Source organism: Cryptomeria japonica, chromosome 5 (genome assembly GCF_030272615.1).
Source record: "Cryptomeria japonica chromosome 5, Sugi_1.0, whole genome shotgun sequence".
NCBI lineage: Eukaryota > Viridiplantae > Streptophyta > Pinopsida > Cupressales > Cupressaceae > Cryptomeria > Cryptomeria japonica.
Window position 1 is genome coordinate 146,725,539 of NC_081409.1, and position 13,903 is coordinate 146,739,441.

General features: G+C 36.2%; 1 long non-coding RNA gene across 5 annotated transcripts in view; it reads right to left on the reverse strand.

Annotated features, from left to right (window-relative positions):
* Positions 1-344: 344 nt before the first annotated feature.
* Positions 345-13,903, reverse strand: part of LOC131067615 (uncharacterized) — a 65,089-nt gene continuing 51,530 nt past the window's right edge. For 4 of the 5 annotated variants that reach the window (XR_009372556.1, XR_009372557.1, XR_009111848.2 and 1 more), the window contains 2 exons: positions 1,359-1,475; positions 345-1,121 (listed from right to left, as the gene is read on the reverse strand). This is a non-coding gene — a long non-coding RNA (uncharacterized LOC131067615). The remainder of the gene's footprint in view (positions 1,122-1,358; positions 1,476-13,903) is intronic. The other variant, XR_009111851.2, reaches the window with a different exon arrangement.

Below are 13,903 nucleotides of genomic sequence, written 5' to 3' on the forward strand. Positions count from 1 at the left end.
AATATTTTGCTTCCATTATGAAGAAATGTTGTGAATTAATAATTTTGCATTTTTACCAACCAAATAAACCAATGTTCATGCCATCACATGTTAGCCCACTAAAAATTTATTTCAACTAACTGAGATGTACCATCACAGTTAGCATTAGGAACAACTTTAAATTGTCCATTGATTTTTTCAAATATCACAATTTATCTATATCAATTGTTAATTGTCCAAAGTACCCCTAAAAGTAAAAAATATATTTGTAGGAATCTTAGAAATAACAAATACTTTTAGATTATCTTCAATGAAACCAAGTTGGCACTAGTTTTAATTCAGTAGAATACAATAGGCAACTTACTTCCCCAAAGATGTTCTTAGTCTTTACAAGAAACTTGCAATTTCCAACCCTTGAGAGGCAGATGAAAGACCAACACAAAACCTCATATTCGTTCTAGAGAAATGTTGAGTTACAACCTGTACATTTTCACTAGCCAAAGAAACCAAGATCAATATCATGGACTCACAAAATTGGCCCTCTGGTATTATATTCCATAAAGGATATGGTATTCTCATTCATCAAAATAAAAAAAATGACTAATAGCACTAATCATCTCTGCATTCCCATCTTAATAGTTGGATGAAAGAGGCTGAATTTACTTGACGATGTCAAAAAAATATAAAAGTCCTTTAACACTCATTTTGCTTTGTTATTGAGGACCATTACCAAGTGCCAATTTGCATAATGCATTGGTGCTTCATATAGACAGCTGCATTTTCGGAACAAAGATGACAGCTTGCTAAAATGTTTACCAAGAAAGTTTCAATAAAACATAGTTATACTGCAGAACCATGACAATATAAAATATTGCAATTAGAAGCTAGGTAGATCAAATATTCCTAGATTGTCTTCAATGAAGCCAAGCAGACAAAATTCTTGTTATAATATAATAGGCAGCTTACTTTTCCAAAGGAATTCTTGGTCATGGAGCTTATTTGCAATTTCTGAGCCTTGGGAGGCATATCAAAGTCCAACACAATATTTTGCTTCCATTATGTAGAATTGTTGTCAATTGCAACTTTGCATTTTCACAAACCAAATTAGCCAATATTCATGCATGCCATCACCTGTTAAACAACTGAAATTTTATGTCAATTGCTTGAGATATACAGTCACAATTAGACATTAGGAGTGACTATATACTATCCATTGATTTTTCCAAGCATTCTATAGCGCTATTGTTACTTCCTGCCAAGTACCCTAAAAGTATAAAATATAGCTGTGAGAATCTGCAAAGCTACAAATCCTTTCAGATTATCTTCAATAAAACCAGGTTGACACAAATTTTGATATAATAGAAAAATAAGCAACTTACTTTACCAAAAGTTTTCTTGGTAATACAAGATATTTGCAATGTCTGACCCTTGGGAGGCATATCAAAAGCCAAGGCAAAAGTGTGTTTCCATTCTGAAGAAATGCTTTGAGTTCCAACCTATGCATTTTCACCAACCAAATAAAACAATGTTCAATATCATAAAATGTTATGAGCTGACCGCATTCTCTAAACTTATTAAATTCAGGGCCATCATGAAAAAATATACTGGCACATTTATAGTTCATTAAATATAAAAGGTGACAATCAGTTTAAATTGTTAACCAAATAATCTTTTGACTTTGTCAATTTTACAACTAGCTTTACGCACTGCAGTGTAGGGAACCTTATAATTTTGAATTGAAATGATATTAGGACTGTGAATCTCTACTTAAAGGTCCTTCCAAAAATGGAAGTACAGGCTACAAACACATTCCCTTAGGGGGCTATAAGTCTGATTTTACATGCATTAGAGTTCCCTGATGATGAAACATTAGAAATAGGAAAACATCAATAATTTCAAATCTTAAGCTTAAAATGCAAAAAAGAAAAAAATTATATGCATGAAAGGCCTGCATAAGGAAAGAGACGGCAGGAGAAGGCAACTGCTCATGTTTATTAGGGAATATATTTTCCAATGTTTGCTTCCATGTAATTGACTTTTCCTGAGAGGTTTGCTACAGGTCGTCTAGGATACAGTCCTGAAAAACTGTAACAGGGTTCTGGAATTTTCTTTTTCCTGGGATCATTTTGCTGTTAGTTTCTCATAAATGTTTTCAATAAAACCATCGCCAGATAAGAAAGTTATGACAGGGCCACTCTGTGAGTCCATGTCCTTATTACGAAGCCAAATGTTGCAACACAGCAGCATATATGCTCTCCTATCAGCTAACAAATTTGGCTGGCACAGAAATGTCCTTACGCAATAAATCTGTGTTTAAAATTAAAATTGCAAACCATTAAAAAAAAGATAATGCTCATAATGAAATATCAAGGCAAATTTACTGCTCCCATTCAACAAGCAAACGTGTGACAAACCAGCAGTTAATAATTCTCTAGCTAAAAGTTTTATAATCTCATGTATACCTGATTTATTTACCACACAAAAAAAATCATAAAGCACAGCATTACACAGATTGAGGATAATCTTGCAGTGGTGCAAAAGATTATAGTCCTACAGAAAAATAAAACATAGCAACATTAATACCAGCACAGAAATGTGACCCAAGTAGGAAAAGAATTAGATATAAAAGGCAACTGCAAAGTAAAACAAAAAATACAATAAATCATTGTGACAATCCATCAAATGAAAGTAAAAATAGAAAACTCACAAAAACCATCATAAAATGCATTTTTAAATGCTATGACTGTTGGCGTTGGAAACAAGCCACACCCGGACCAATGATGGACTGGTCCAAGAAGGGCCAGTAGCTCAGTGGTAGAGCACTCCAGCAGCGTATGGAAGGTCCTAGGTTTGAGTCCTAGCTGGTCCATGTCTCAACATGGTATCAGAGCCGGGTCCAAGCTAGGAGCCCCAAGCACACGAGAGGTGTGGCTTAAGGGGGGGTGTTGGTGTTGGAAATAAGCCACACCCGGACCAACAATGGTCAGTGGTAGAGCACTCCAGCAGCGTATGGAAGGTCCTAGGTTCAAGTCCTAGCTGGTGCATGTCTCAATAATGACATCATACAATGCATTTTTAACAGCTGAATAAAAAGGAAATCGCCACTACTCAAAAGCAATAACTGGTAATATTAATAATCTAGAATTAGGAAAAGATTAACATTCACTGGACATACATTACTTGTCAAAGCCTTATAAACCCACTGCACACATTCTCGAAGGGTATGATTGGGAATGCTTCCTGAGCCATCTCAGAATTGTTTGATCTAAGAAACTCTTGCACAACCAGATTACAACATGCTTCTGCAACATCACACCTATTTATCCTACCAGGCATATAACTAAATTTGGCAATACACATATTGCCACCATTGTGATTTCGTCGTTTGGCTTCTCCTCAAGCAGTATAACTAATGCATGGCAGTCATTTTTACAAGGCCATCACTTCGGAAAATATATGCCAGAGCAATTGTGGCCAATAATCCTGCAGGCTGGACCTAGGTCTATGGATCAACAAGATACTGTGACAGAGAAGCAATATCATATTTTGATACTTTCAAGTCTTGCACTTTAACATTGTTAAGCAATGCTTCAAGTAGCCTGGCTGCTGATTCTTTACATTAGTGGGCTGTGGGACCTTAAAACTCCAAAACAGATTCTAATGCACCACACCTGCCATCAGATCAGCACTCAATGTATCATCTATCTCTAAAACAATTGGTGAACTAAGAGATACTACAACACTGCTCACTACTGATCATAGCTGCTTCATAAGAATTGTAAGAGGCACTTTTAAAGAGTACTAGTAACTGAAGGCACAAAACATTTGAAAGCACCGAGGCAGCTGATCCTCACAATGCATATGATGACTGTTTATCAACTTATAAAAAAACCTTTGAAGAATAAAATTATCCCACCAGCATCTAGAATGGCATTTGGCCAACTCACAGAAACACTTTCAAGTGCCTTTGTTGCTTTCTGATGTAAGTTTCAAATTCAACTACTGCAGCTGTACAAGTGGCACTACAACTTGCATTGTTGTAACATCTCACTTAAAATAATCTTGGGCAACAAGACGTGAAAGTAATTCAGCTCCAAGGTGTCAGATAGAACAGGAAGGTGATTCAAGAAATACAACTAACAACTCAATGACTTGACTAGGTGTGACTGATCACTCGATGGGAATGATCTGAAATTCCACTTGACAATTGTCAAGAGCAGAGTGAATTCTTTGTTGGAAGGTGGCTTGTTGACTTGGTAGTGAGTTCTTCCAGGATTGAGTACCTTGGTTCCTATTCGGGCATTGATTGGCATTGTGATCACCACCGCAAGAGAAACACCCTCTTAGAGGCCCATGTTTTTTAGCAGACTTTCCCCCATTGTCTTTGTTCTACTTGGCATTAAAGTTCCCTTTCTTCCCCCCATTCTTATCCCTATCATCCTTCTTAAATTCCAGCTTATTTCCCTTTTCTTTAAGGACTGATTTGACTAAGACCAGCTATACTTCTTATGACTCTTCTCCTGTTGAGCAGCTAAGGACTTGAGATGTTGTTCATGTTTCACGGCCTTCTCATAGACTTGGTCCATAGTTGTAGGCCTAAGGACATCCACCTGTCCCCCAATCTGGGTATTCAAACCCATGAGGAATTTCCTAACTTTCAGCCTTTCCTCCGTCTGATATTGAGGTACATACATTAGAAGACGGGTGAACTTTTCCCAATATTCAACCACAGAAATATTTCTCTGGGTCAAATTTTGAAAATCGGCTAGCTTCACATTGAAAAACAACTGAGGTAGCCATCTTTGACGGAAGATAACCACGAATTGATCCCATGTCAAAGTCATGGGTTTTGTCCTTAACTCCACTTTCTTGTTCATCCATGATGTGGACGCCTCTCAAGATAGTTGAAATGCTCCCCAAGCTGCCTTGGCAACTTTTGAGTAATTCCTAATGTCAAAGTACTTCTCAATCTCGAAGAGCCAATCTTTTTCTACATCACCGCTAACTAGCCCATCAAATTAGGTGTGGTCACCTTTTTGATATCTCTTGACAACTCTTAGGCTAATTGATCCCTCTTGTTACTTTCATCAGAATGGTTATTATTTTGTCCACTCTAGTGAGTCTGGTCATGCTTAGACTCCTCTTCCTTCCATGGAGTTTCCCCTTCCGACTGTCCTCAACCTTCTATTCTTTACTCCAAGATTTCGATTCTCTCAATCACGTCGCCTGGTTAATCCTTGCTAAGATCTGCTCAAGCTTATCATTGATATTTTTGGAGTGGTCTGATACATCCTGACTTCCCCCAAGGTTAGTCCGAGTACACAACATAATAGGCTTCTTTTAAACCTAGATGCCATTGATAAAGCTGATCAAGCGAATTATCTAGGTATAAAGGTTTAAAGATTCCATGATTCACATAAAGCCTAACATTAGAAGATAACTTGCAAAAATTCCATATCTTTATTATATTTCATCTTGGAAAATTACATCCTTATTTATAGTAAGATTGACATAAACAACTACTCGTCATAGTCAAGACGGGTATATCCCTCAAATTCATCTAAGCTAATCACTATCACCTCAAGGGATGGTTGCACACGTTGTTGGTGCTCCCCTAAACCTACAGGCTTGACTTGTGGTTTGGTGGTACTACACTCACTAGGTACATATCAGGAGAAGGATGGTTCCTCAATTACCACTAGAGGGGTATAATTAGGTTTTTAGCAACTGAGGCCACCTCTTTTAGCTCTTTCCAATGTTCTCATACTTGAGATAGGGCTTTGCTAAAAGTTTCCTCATCATCCAACCATTCATCTCCTTGGGTGTTGGTTCCTTCTATGGTTTTTATAAGAATTGCCCACTTTTTCTTGACCCCGAGTAATCTCTCATTGCCCGCAACTGACTTTCTAGGGGTATGCTTGAACCTTACCATTCTGGTATAGGAACATTCAAACATTAGCTTTCTGTAATGAGCTCATAGGTCCATGAGTTGAACCCAATGTTGTGATACCACATGTAACAACCACAGATCTAAACACTAAAGAAATAAACTCAATTTACTTTTCACAAGGTAAAAACCAAAAAAGGTAGTAAGTCATGGAAAAAAAATTGCTTTTACTTCAAACAATCATATTAAATTGATTGCATAAATATATCCACTTAAAACTTTATGGAAAGGTAATCAATTCTTTTCATTGTATTGAAAAATTAAAACATTATATAGCATAATCAAAGATTACCAAAGTTACCTGCTTAGGAATCTTGTATTTGTCTCGCAAGCCTCGTCTAGTCAACTGTAGGAGGGAGAGCATCATCCGGGCACTACTCCTCCAACCACAAACCAACGGTCTCCTGCATAACTTCCTATTGGAAGTGGCCCTACCCTTCACGAGGAGGATAGACAAGGGGACCTATGTCGAGCCATCTAAATGCTAGTGTTGTGTGCCAATATCTCATTCCAACGTACTACTTTAGACTATCTTCTAAGTATGACCAATCTGGATAATCTATGTTCCGGTGACACTTGTGAACTAACTAGTCACATGCAATGACGAATACGACACTTTGGCTAAATTTTTATTTTAAAATAGTCATAAGTTCACTCATCTCTTACTCGACTAGGAGACTACACTCATCCTATGGTTTAGAAAGTTTCAACTCTCTAGTCAAATCAAAACTATCTCAAATTGAACATAGAGTTTAAGCACTTAACTAAATTGGACACCCTCCTTGCTACTGTAAACTAGGTTCTGGGATACCACCCTTAGTCCATTCAAAAATATATTTAAGACTTCAACATAAAATACAAACATGAAAACTTGGAATCATTAATCTTTGTCAAGAACCCATTTGACCAAATATTCTTAATTAGACTAATGAGTAACATCTTACATTATATTGTAACTAGTAATTAGACCATAATTTCCTTTCTAAAGAGAGCAACTCTTATGTTCTATAATCCTCACAGAATAACGAACACTGATATATAGACATGCATTAAGAAGGAACTCAAACATGATTACATATGCATATCAAGCTACTTTTCATACTAATAACATAATAATATCTAAACCCAAACAAGTTTTTCCATATTATCATACAAGTATTTCAATAAAAAGACATCTTTCCTATGCATACAAAATGTGCATCTATAATATCAATTAAAATGAAGAAAAATGACTTCCAAGTGAATGGAGAACATGCCTAGATAATGCTTCGAAAAACTTGAGACGAGAGAAGACACGAGCCTCTAACTCCTTCACAAAGCAAGCTCCTCCAATATCCCTCCCAAACTTCTCAAGTATACAAGGTGGAAGCAAAAAGCTCTCTTCTCTATCCTAACTACAAAAGAGAGAACACCAAACTAGCTTCTTTCCCTTGCAAAGCAAAACAAATTCTCCTTTCCTACAATTTCCCCCAAGCACCAAGTAAGTGTGTGCCTCCCCTCTCAAAACACCCCTTTATATAGGCGAAAGAGAAGAGATTATTAAGCTATGTAAAGCTTATCCATTCCCCATGAAAAGTTCAAAAAAACATTCTAACCATAATATCTGTGTCAATTTAAATAACCTCCACATAGTATTATTAAATTGGCTTTAACAAAGTAATTTTAAATACCCTCGCCCTATAACCTACCTTGTGGTGCTATTAAAAAGTGGGGGTGGTTTAATAGTTTAATTATCCTTACTCCATGAGAGTAGGGTGCGCATGATATACTCCCCACTCAGGGCACACTTAATGTAAACCCACTCCCATGTGAGTAGAGTGTGCTGCCTCACCACTACCTTCTATGTGGTACTCATTCCTCCCTCATTTACTACCACCAAAAAGGTGGTTAGCATTTTCTCACACCACTACATGGTGTTTGAAGACTTTTTCCAAAGCACCCCACCACGTGGTGTTTGACCAAGTCTCCCACCACGTGATGATGAAGACTCTTTATATGCCCATAAAATCGATTCATTAATGTTTACTTTTTCATTTTAAAATATTTTGAAGTATATACAAATTTATATACATGTCTTATAAACAACAAATTTGATATATTAGAAAAACAATAATTTATATTATTATATACTTACTCATAAATACATAAATACATTTACGTATTTCTCTTACGTATATATATATGTGTGTGTGTGTGTGTGTGTGTTTATTTGTTCGTAATATAAGGTCACATTAAATATATATACATATATCTATAGACGTATTCCTTTACATTTAAACATATGTATAAATGTATTTACACTTATGTGAACATATAATAGTTCGTCGAAAGGATGATATGATCTCTTTGGTTACCCCCAATAACGAAAGCAAGATTTAATGCAAAGCAAAAGACCGACACAAGGTCTAACACTAGGGGGTTTAACAAAGACAACTTACAAAACGTAATTGACCCAACAATAAAATGATTGCGACACTTACTCATGAACATTGCAACTTGAGTGTGTGCATGAAGGTCTCGAGATGGCATCAACACATTTCCCTCTGTCGAATGATACTCTCCCTATTCTTTTGGTAGAATGATCCTGACGAACTCCTTGAATATCACTTGGACAATCAAACATGTGATTAGACCACTTTCATACGTAAAGTCATATTCCAAAATGAAACATTCTTGTCTTTCAAATTCATCACAAAAATAAACAATTTAATCTATGTCTTTCAATGCTAGTTTTAAAACATATTAGAAACCAAATTGAGATCCAAATTCATAGTAATTCTACCTTTATAACATGAAAGTTAAAAGTAAAAACCATTCAGAATTGGAATCAAATCCTAGACAAATTTGGGGATGTAACAGTTAGACCTCAGTAAATTGGCAAGAGATACATGACAACACCAACTCTAGTAACATCTCTACTTGGAACAGACTAGCTAACATAGTTGTGCTAACCCATGTACCTCCGCCTCCATCTGAAACTAACAAAAAAATTCTCTTAATTCTATATCATACGTCAGAACAATCCTTTCCATTAATAAATCTTCCAGCACATTGAAATCTAAAGCTTAATACAATGTAAATGACATAAAACGATAGAATTTTGGATAGGATGCCTCTGCAAGTGCCAAGAGAGAATTTTCAAGAGTTACACGTTTCAAAAGCTGTTGGCTAGCACTAGAATCAAGAACCTTGGTACAACTAGTATCAGAATTTCTTCATTGATGGTTGTAGTGGCCAAAACTCTTCCTCTAAAGCACCTACAATGGCAAAAAATGATCCGCTTTGTTTTATCAAATGGACAATTTCAAACGATTCTAGCACTCAAAACAAACAAAAATAGTGTTACTTAAGAGATATCAAATGTGCTTCAAGAGTCCTAAAATTACTAAAACCATTATCATAACAAAAAGTGTGGCTAAGAGTGTGAAGTTTTCATTAACAAACAACAACCAATTTGTGTAGTCAATCAGCAAAGAATTTCAGTCTCAAAGAATTTCAACATTCAAAATGGATCTAACTATGTTTACAAGTTTGTGATTTTGCTATGGTTTATTAACAATTGAACATTCAAAACAGGACCAAAATATGCTGAGTGAACTGTAACCAGCTGACTATATTCTATAAACTAATGGATTTCAGGCCAACATGAAGAAATATAGTAGTACATTCATAGCTCATTCAAATTCAAAAGCGACAGAAATTAAATTGTGTAATGTCCCTAATTTCTAGAGAGGTCAGCTACTAGTGTTTTAAACAAATAATAAATAAAATTAATATTAAATGAAATCATTAAATGATTTGTTTAAAAAGCCGACATTAAATAATGTTTCAACTGTTTATGCCAACCTGATTTGGAGTTTGCTATTGGGTCAGTTTAATCTTGGCCAACCTAAAGAGCAATCTATATATATTTGGGTGGCAAATGTGAAGAGATCGTCAAAGGTTTTATATTCTTGATGAATACTGTGCATTTGGAGTTATCTGGGATGGAACTCCTGGAGAATCACGATCAGGTAGGGCGACAACCTTGCCTGAAGCTCATCCCCATTCCGTGCATTTCCATCATTGGACTGCGAGTGCACTGCTGCTTGGAAGCGACTTCAAGACAAGAGGAAGCTAGGGCACAATTATCACTGGCATTGGTGCAAGACTGAGGACAGCAATTAATGTTTTCTTTGTTGTGTGTCATCCAACACCAATGAAGCATAGAGACTTCATAAGGAGTGCCAAATCAATAGTTGGCAATAGCAAGGTTCACTCTTGGTGCTGACTCAAGTTTATATTGTTTCTTCTGAGGACGAGTTGTGCATTCAAAGTCTCTTTCCAGGGTGCTATTCACTTCAACAAATTCATCACATCTTGGACTCAATGTTAGATACAATACAATCTGAGTTTGAGTCATTTTGTTACCAACTGTATACTAGTAATTCACCTATAATGGATAGTCTTCGCAAGTTTTTGGTTTGATATCTTTCAAGTTGTTAAGAAAATGATCTTTCAACTTGTAATTAATACAACAAGCTTTAAAAATGATCTAAGAACTTACTAGCGATAAAATTTTGATGGCAATAGGTTGTAAGTGCCGGTATGATTCTCCATGGAAGTAACACCAACTATGAGCATCAACCCTATGCTTGTCCCAAATTGCTTCAAAATCACAATCATTTGTGCTTGCAAAACTCATAAATCCAGACCCTCACTGCAAGTGCAAACCATATGTCACAGTGAAAGAGACTGTGAAGGGTTGCCTTGTACCCTTGAGCAACTATGAGATCTCTATATGGGGCAACACTTGTGCCAGTAAGGAGATGCAACGGAGTGGTCATTTTGTTCCATCTCTCCAACATGATTTGTTGTAGTTCTTTGAAGAATGCTTCTTAGGGATCTTGCTCTTTTTCATTTATAATGACTTTCATCTTCTCAATCATTGAGTCGATGCCATCATATACCTCATCCAACCATAACCTATCCATGTCAATATAACAGATCATGCTCAATATAGACTCAGTGATGTTAATGATGTAGCGTCAGTAGTAATCCTTCTGACTGACTGAGACCAAATATGTGAATGGCCTATCGGCCTTATATATTTGGTAATTCAATTATATTCAGAATTAATCATACTTCTTATCTTAACCAATTTCTATAATTAAGCAATTAATGTTATTCAATATTAATAAGCTTGTTATTGTTAAATCTAATCAATATTTATTAACATATCGATTTTTGTCCTTGATTACCCAATCTGCATTAGTTAATACATGCGATCGATCGTTAAGTCAAAACGATTGCTAATCAAAGCAACTTAAGTGGAAGTTGCTATCCTCCGGATAGGGTGGCGACTCTTGGAAAGAGTCACCCCTCGGCGACTATATGAATGTCAACAAACAGTTTGATCAGGGTGATGGACATCACAGAACGGAGAGTATATACAGAGTATAAAATTCAGATCGAATAGCAGATCGTGCAAACAACTTTGTCAGACTGAATCATACCGAACAGAATATACAATCAAACAAGGTGTATTCTGGAGTGCGTGAACATTAAGCAACCGTAGTTGCATTAAAATCTGAGATCGAATATATATCTATATATTCGTGTATGCAACAGCAGATCAATAGTTATATACAGCAGATCAATAGTTATATACTGCAGATTGACAGTTATATATTACAGTCGAATTCATTTGTGACAAGCCAAATACATTCAACAGCAGATCATAAAATATTCTGTGATAAAACAAAGCTATACTCAGATTGATTGATATCAAATAGCATCTATTAATATCAGACTGAGGTCAAAGTTCAAATAAATTTTAAATTGCCTGTTCATTTTAAATCTGATCAAAATTCATCATGGTTTCAGAGCAGGCCTAAGAAAAGATCAGATCAGATTTTTAGAGGCAGGGTTATCTTCTACTATTGTCTTCAAGTTCGACTACTTCTATCAACGTCAAGATGGTGAATGGAATTAGAGTTGAAGACAGACTTGAGGGAGTATCAAACTTCGTATCTTGGAAGTTTATAATTATGCTTGTCTTAGGGGAAAATGAAGTAGACGTGTTCGTGAAGAAAGTCATACCAGAACCAATCGAAGAGGATGAGAAGCTTCAATGGAAGAGAAAGAACCATAAAGCAATGAAGATGTCGGTTGACTCGGTGAAAGATCACATCGTGCCAATTATCTCCAAGTTGGAGACAGCATATGGCATGTTCAAAGCATTAGAGGAGATGCATGAGATAAACAACACTAGCCAAGCCCTTGCATTAAAACAACAACTTCACCACATCAAAATGACGAAAGAAAAGAATCCATCACCTCATACTTCATGAGGATTACTGAATTGAGAGATCAACTCTCTACCATTGGACACACTATAGAGGGCAAAGAGTTAACCATGTTGGCACTCAATGGTCTCCCTTCATCTTGGGAGTCATTTATTCAAGGGATAAGCGCAAGATCAAAACTTCCTAAGTTTAATCGATTGAAGATAGACTGCATTCAAGAAGAGTCAAAATTGGTCACAAGAGGCATTGATCAAAATTCTACAAATGAAGATATTCATGTTCTTGCCTCTCACTCCTCAAAGAAGAAAGGTAAGAAAGGACACTTCAAAAGAAGGAAGGATATTTCAGAAATCCAATGCTTTAGATGTGACAAATATGGTCACTATGCAATGAAATGTCCAACCAAGACTACACCTCAAGCTTCCATTGTGGATGTTGGTGAGACTCTTCCACAAAAGGATGCAGATGGATTCATTTCCTGATTTGAAAGAGATAAATTTTATGGTTGAATAATGTTCATGAATTTCATATGTAGTTATTAATTCATGCAATATATTATGCGTGTTATTTGTGAAACAACATTGTCAACAGATGTCCGCTTACGACAAGCTACATTTGGATATCTTGTTTTTTAAATTTCTTCAATTTACTATGAGAAACTTGTCCCTTACATACAAGACATCTTTAGAATCACAGCTTGTTGTTTTTCAGGTTATAGAGTTTTGAAGTTCTATTTGTGATGAAGAGATTGAAATTCAAGAAGAATATGCAGAGGACTTTAGTGGAGATTCTAAGATTTTGCATTTCCAAAACAAATATTTACCTACAGAAGTGCAATTCACTTGTGAAAGCCATAGAGGCATTTGTGCAGGTGGTGATAGCATCTAGGGTTATGAAGCAAGATGAGACAAGAAGGCTCTTCCAGTGAGAGGGAGCACACTGCAAGGAGATTTTGTTCTAAATCTCAGGATGGTCATATTCCTACCTAGGGCTCGATCTTATGACAATAGATCCATGGTGGCTTTGATCTAGCACTTCCAACTATATGAGGATCATACCAAATGATGAGACAAGATATCTTCCATGATTGGTACCATGTGAGCAGGGGATGCTTCCGTGACAGAGGGAGCAGCTAAGAGGATGTGCTTCGATTGATATCCGAGGATTTTGGTCATATTGGTTCAGAGGGAGTGGACCATGTCAAGATGGTTTCTCTAGTGATCAGTCAAGAACTATGATCCATGGGATGGAGACCTATGTATGTATGTATGTAGGGTGGAAGGTCTTTATACTGACTCCTAGGTCATGATATTTCTGGACAAATAAATACTTGGTGAGCTTGGAATACACCAAGTGTGATGGACACTCTAACCTTGTTTTTCATGAAAGGCCAAAGCATGTGGAGATCAAGTTAGAGACATGGTGAAAAGGTATGCTATTCAGTTAAGATATATTAGTACTAATGAGCAGACGACAGACATTCTCACCAAGCCTCTCTTCAGAATAAAGTTTGTGTACTTTCGAGGTAAGCTTGGTATGGTGGAGAATGAAGCCATAGATGCAATTGAGTCTCAACATCATTGATTTAGTTATATGTTATACTAATGTATTCTTCTAATTGAGAATTGATGTTTAATGTATATACTCTTGTTAATGTATTTCTCCTTGAGAGAAACTTGAGGTGAAAGCC